The sequence below is a fragment of the Punica granatum genome, unplaced genomic scaffold (assembly GCF_007655135.1).
Source record: "Punica granatum isolate Tunisia-2019 unplaced genomic scaffold, ASM765513v2 Contig00055, whole genome shotgun sequence".
In the NCBI taxonomy this organism is placed as follows: Eukaryota; Viridiplantae; Streptophyta; class Magnoliopsida; order Myrtales; family Lythraceae; genus Punica; species Punica granatum.
Window position 1 is genome coordinate 52,489 of NW_022204061.1, and position 6,494 is coordinate 58,982.

At 41.7% G+C, this 6,494-nt stretch overlaps 1 pseudogene; it reads left to right on the forward strand.

Moving 5' to 3' along the window:
- The first annotated feature begins 256 nt into the window (after positions 1-256).
- Positions 257-3,355, forward strand: LOC116189983 (annotated as a pseudogene).
- The last annotated feature ends 3,139 nt before the right edge of the window (positions 3,356-6,494 follow it).

The window sequence follows — 6,494 nt, forward strand, 5'->3', positions numbered from 1 at the left end:
TTACTGTAACTATTAGCAGACATGATAATGTGCATCGCTCTCAAAATAGTTTTTGGTAACTTCTAATTCGTAAAAAGCTGGACTAATAACAACATGACCATATATATATGATCCCATTCTAAGTGAAGATCCTCAAATGGACTGTCTGATAAATCCACGCCATGATTTAAATCTCTTCTTCATATATATACCCCACACAAATTTTCAGTGGTCATCCTTCTTCTTCATCCCCTTCCTCTTATTGAGATTCTGCGTGATGAGGTTTGCAGAGAGAAACTTGGTTGCATATGCAGTGGTGCTGCTTGTCTTTGCAGCCTTCCTCACAGGTTTGCTTTGTCTCTGGATTGCATCCGGAACAAAAAAAGACAAAAAAGATGTTTCGAATTATGGGTTTCTTCTTCTTCTTCTTCTTCTTCTTCTTCTTCTTCTTCTGTATAAAACCGAGATATGAAGTCGCTTCAGCAGATACAACTCGTATGAGTGTGTGATTAATTGCTAATGATGAAGATTATCATTGACATGTCACGCAATTAGAGTTTTGCTGACATGATTCTGTGACACGTTTAGTACTTCACTTCCAATATTTAGTATTTTTAATAATCGTGATTAGTACAAGTATTTCTTACTTCTATTTTCAATTTACGTGTTAGTATTACGATTGAAGTATTTACTATTTAGTATAATCCATACAAATAGCAAAAGTACTAAACACTTTAACTAAAATGCTAAATATTTGAACTAAAGTACTAAGCGTATCCCGATGACACATAGTCATATTAGAATTTCCCTATTATTAAGCAAACGAACCAAGAAAGACGGATTACAAGCAGGGGCTCTGCAATTCCTCTGCCAATAGGAAAATACATTATTCCATACTTCGTGCTAGAAATACGAAGCTATGCATGCGAAAATAAGATACTAAAGTAATGGAAAGGCAAAAGTAACTCGACTTTTTTTCTTCCGCAGGATTTGGAGCCGAAGCATTGTCTTATGATTATACGGCCACTACTGAGGTAAGTCTGCTTGGAAAAACACCGATAAGAAGCATTGATAGATTGTTTTGGCGACAAGAAATGATTATTTAATTATGTGATGTGTCAGTGCTTGCCTATCCCACACAAGCCTCAGTATAATGGAGGAATAATAAAGAACCCGGAGTTCAAATGGCCTGAAGGGATGGTCCAAGTCTGGGAACCCGAAGCTCGAGCACAGACGCATCGAGGGCAATGAGTTCATTGTAGCACATACAAGGAATCAACCATATGACAGCGTGTCACAGAAGATCTACCTGCAGAAGGATAAGCTTTACCTTTCTCTGGTATAGTTTCCATCTTCCATCAATCTGCTATTGGTAACATACAATATCAGGAACTTGTCAAATGGCAAACGCGATTCTTGTAGAACAACTAATATGGATATAAACCACAAAAACCATATTGAACCAAAAATGTTTCACCGAAGAGCTGAACCAATTATACAGTTTTAGACTTATTGATATCTTGTTACCCATGCCTTGAGTCGCGGATATTCAATTTGTTTTGATAACTATGGTGCTAATACTGGCAAAGGGTCCTTGGAATTGTAGATACCTTATTAACAAATTTGAATGTCGAGATAAGATTTTCCCGGTTCTCTGCAGCTTGGATACAGGTTAGTGAGGGAAAGATCCCAGTACGAGCTGTTTTCAAGATGAGCACTGGCTTCAAGCATGCTGGTACCGTTATGGCCCAATCAAAGTGCTGGTCCATGATCAAGGGCGGCCTCACAGCAGATGAATCGGGCCCGCGGAGCTTTACTTCGAGGTACTTCTCTGTGCTTGCTTGGTTCTCAGTGAAACTTTGATATGGCCGATATTACCGCAGCCTTCGTTTGGATTTTGTTTTTGGGGTTAACACCTTGGTTTGGTTAAATTACTAATAGTTGCTTGACAACTTTCAGGCCGAAAATGTTTCTGCTGCGATTTGGGTCGATAGCATCTCCCTGCAGCCGTTCACACAAGAAGAATGGAAGTCCCACCAACTGCAAAGCATCGAAAAAGTATGATAACCAATTCTCACGGGTGTTTGGTAATCGAAAACCCGGAAAAATATCCCAAACTAACGGAATTGTCAATATTGCAAGTTAGGCCTCTATAAGTTGTATGTACCAGTAAATTTTGAGTAGACTTCCCATACTCCATTGAATTGTGCAGACAAGGAAGACGAGGGTCAGAATCAGCGTGCTAGACAAGCAAAACAAGCCGATCCCTAACGCCAATATCACCATCAAGCAAAAGAAGCGGAGCTTCCCATTCGGTTGTGCCATCAACAAGAACATCCTCACAAATACGGCCTACCAAAACTGGTTCACGTCTAGGTTTGGAGTCACGGTATTCGAGAATGAGATGAAGTGGTACAGCACCGAGTACACCCAGGGCAAAGAGAACTATTCAGTCGCAGATGCTATGCTTCAGTTCACCGAACAGCATTCCATCTCTGTCCGGGGACACAATGTCCTGTGGGACGATCCAAGATACCAGCCAGGTTGGGTCCCTAAACTCCCAGCGACCAACTCTCTCAGGCTGTTACTAGGAGGGTTAACTATCATGCGCCGCTACAAAGGCCGGGTTATCGGTGGGACGTTGTGAACGAGAATTTGCACTTCTCATTATTTGAGAGCAAGCTCGGGCCGACAGCTTCCGCAGCTGTTTATGAGACTGCTAAGGCTATTGACGGGAGCACATCTCTGTTCTTGAATGAATACAACACCATTGAAGACAGCCGGGATAGTGCGTCTACCCCTGCTAAGTACATCCAAAAGATTAATGATATTCAAGCCTACAACAGAGACCATAAGAATCTAGCCATCGGGCTCGAGGGCCATTTCACCAGCCTTGACCTTGCTTACATGAGATCAGCCATTGACACGCTTGGATCCCTAGGACTGCCCATTTGGCTCACGGAAGTGGACGTCGGGGGCAGCTCACCAGCCCAGGTAATTACAACCTACCGATCAACCCACACACGAAAAGAAAATTAAATTAAAAAGACTGGCCCCGTTACTGTTATATGCTGAACAGGATTGTGGATGGATTGTTTTGCAAGCAGGCAGATATGTTGGAGCAATTACTGAGGGAGGCGCATTCTCATCCCAAGGTCAATGGGATCGTGATATGGTCGGCGTGGAAGCCTCAGGGATGTTACAGGATGTGCCTGACTGATAACAACTTCAAAAACTTGCCCACGGGGAACGTCGTGGAAAACTGCTGAAGGAATGGGGTGCAGCACCGTTGTCAGGCACGACTGACTCGGAAGGCTTCGTCGAGGCCTCCCTCTTTCGTGGAAAGTACCAGGTGAAAATCAATCATCTGGAATAGAAAATCTGTCTCGTACCGAAAGCTTTGAGGTTGCTCCAGTTGAGGAGTCTCGAGAGAGATGGTTCTGAGCATTTTGGTCTGAGTTGTTCAAGTTTTAGTTCCGATCAAGTCACTGTTGATACTGCTCTAAGTTAGAGAAATAATTCAATCCAATTGGATACCTTCATTCGTTACTTCCTGGTTCATTCGAATTGCTACATGGTCGATATGGCAGAAACCTATACCATGCCAATTTGTCCGTTGGTACAGAAAATAATTATAAGTAACATGAAACACGTTGAGATTATTTAAATGAAAACAATCCGAATGATACGCTCTAATTTTTAATGTACCTAACTCCAACTCTGCTGACACTGCACCTTCAATAATCACGTTTTTCCATGGGCCATCAACAGGCAACAGAGAGACAATAATGATTATTAGCAGACGGACACCGGAAAAAAAATGAAACCGTATCCCGAACATCTGCTATCAGAGTCCCCGAGCTGCTAAGAAGCATGACACGGCGGCGGCCACAATGATGGTGACGACGACAGAGCTCACGTCGTCGAAGATGTTCGAAAACCTCAGCTCCTGCAAGTCCCACAGTGTCGTGATGAATAGTCGTAGCCCATTGAAAATTCCCGGCAAAATGGCCATATAGTTGTATGTGCCTGTAATTTGTATAAACTATGTCTGCCGGCACAAGAGAGAAGAACACGTTTCGCTGGGATTAATACAGGTACAACTAGTTAAACAAGGCGGAGAAAGGGCAGCTGCCAAGAACCTTAGCAGTAGAGGGTCCTAACTCGGGTTTGTTCAACGTGAACGGGTGCAGCATCGCGGGAGAGAGCAATGCGACTAGTGCTTATATTAGAAGAGAGAAATGGGATGGCTGTGAAGGTGGTAAGGTGTAAATATGGGAGAGTTGGGATGAGAGAGTGATGGAATGCTGATCAAGATGATAAGAAGAAGAAGGAAACAGAGCTGGCAGCTGAATTAAGGAGCAAGAGGTTGGAGGAGGGGTTGGCGTGTTCATGGAGGATGAGTATATGTGCGGTGCAGTTAAGTGTAAAGAGATGAAAGTGAAGTAGGCTTCCACGATGCTTCCTCCTCTTGTCAATACAATAGGTGATCTTCTGTGGGCCCCCCCACCTACCTTCTGCAAATTTTGTCATGGCTCCCATCTCCTCAGGCTGGGTACCATGAATAGTCCAATGTCACTCCTCGAGCTTTTGTCAATTACTCAACCAGCTGATGGAAAGATATACGCATAGAGGAGGATGTAATTAATAAACTGGTTATTGATTTCGTAACATAAATATTCAAATACTGATAACGTGAAATGCTTGCATATATCTTCTAGTTTGGCAATATTGTCCAACCAGATCACTCATTGCCCTCATCGCACATGCCCAACGGCACTCACTGAAAGAGGATACCGATTGGTCATCCTCGAGGAGTCCTGACAAATGTCTTATACCGGACCTCAGAGAAGAAGGGAAAAGGGGACGGAGAGGGAGACTCATGCAGTAGGATCTAATGAGAAATCCCGATAAAGATACAATGGGTTCTACCTCCACGAATATCGACTTGGGCTTAATAGAGGCCGTCGTAGCTACTTGACGGCTGCATGTCCAATGTTGATCCGAGGGTAATAGATGATCAACCAATCAATTAAGAAATGTCAAATTAAATAACTTTTCCTTTTTAATTAAAAGATGGTGTATCGCAGTGGTACACACAAGGTTTCAGGTTTGATATTAGGGTGTGTTTATTTTAACGTAATTAAATAAATGTTTAAGAGTTAGTTACAAGTTGATTATAAGAGAAAATGAAATAATAAGAAGAGAGAAAAATGAAAGGTAAGGAAAATTATTTAACCATTAATAAAAAAAACTATTTCATAAAATAAGTAAAAGATTTTGACTTAAGTATTTAATTTTTAAATAACTAATTTATCAAACACCATCATAATTAATTAGCCATGTCCCTTTATTAGTTATTAGAATTTGTATTTTATTATATTAGGTCCACATTTCCGTTGTTGAAACACTTTTTTTGTTTCGATGTAATTAAAGAATGGGGAGCTAAGTAAGAAATCTAAAAGCTGAGGCCCATTTTGCTAATTGACCAGAGGCCAAAAGATAAATGATAATAAAACTTCTCGGAGACCTCAATTTGACTATTTTCACTTTGACCACTCGGAGACAAAAGGCCTGAGGAAGAATGTCAATCAGTAACAAAGCGACAAACCGACAAGAGTCTCGCAGGAGCACTCTCTTTTTCGCTTGGCAGGGAAGTGGGAAACGAGGTTCTCTCCGTAGAAAGGTAAAAGGCACTTTTTTGGTCGGCGATTACCGTGAACACCCAGAAACAAAGCATCTGGGCCGGAGAGTAACTCAAACACGAGCATCCATGTGTGTAACGACGAGGTAAGAAAGAGATATGCAGCCCTTGCCGTGAGCTCTACTTTTCTGGGTGGGTTCTTATTTGGCATGAGCTTTCTTGCGGTGATTTTTTTGGGAAATCCCTTCGCTGTCGCGATCTTTCCTGTCTGCCGAGATGAGAGGTTTTCAGAAGTTTGCTATTTTTCCGTTCATCTGAAGTTTTGGGGAAAAAAAAAATATTTTTCTTGTTGGGGAATATTTTTGGTTACCTTTAGTAAAGAGCTTCTGAAAATGCTAGGTTCTGCTTGAAGGTTCGTCCTTTCATCAGTGTGTTGGTGGTGAAATTTGTCGGTCTCATACTGTCTGCTGGGAATTGTTTCTAGTCGTCAGTCCCGATCTCGCTTGAGTGCTGCCTGGGTATGATAAATGACGTGGAAGTGTTCTTTTTTGTGCTTAGAGGTGCTTGTGTAGTTAAATTTGTCTTTGGTGGGATAAAAGCTGGCTCATTGGGAGGATGACTGTTCAGAATCAATAGAGAAAGCCTTCTGACATAATGTGGAAACCCTAAATCCTTGTCTGATGATATGTGGATCATTGCCATTTTCATGTATATTTCAACTAACCTGTTATACCATTCTTTCTTTACTAGGCGTTTTAAATGTCGGGAAAAAATCAGTTGAAAACATGGATCAGCACTGAGTTCAAGGCAATGATTACTGCTCTATGTTATGGTAAGACTTTCTCTAGATAAAAACATACTTGCTGTCATC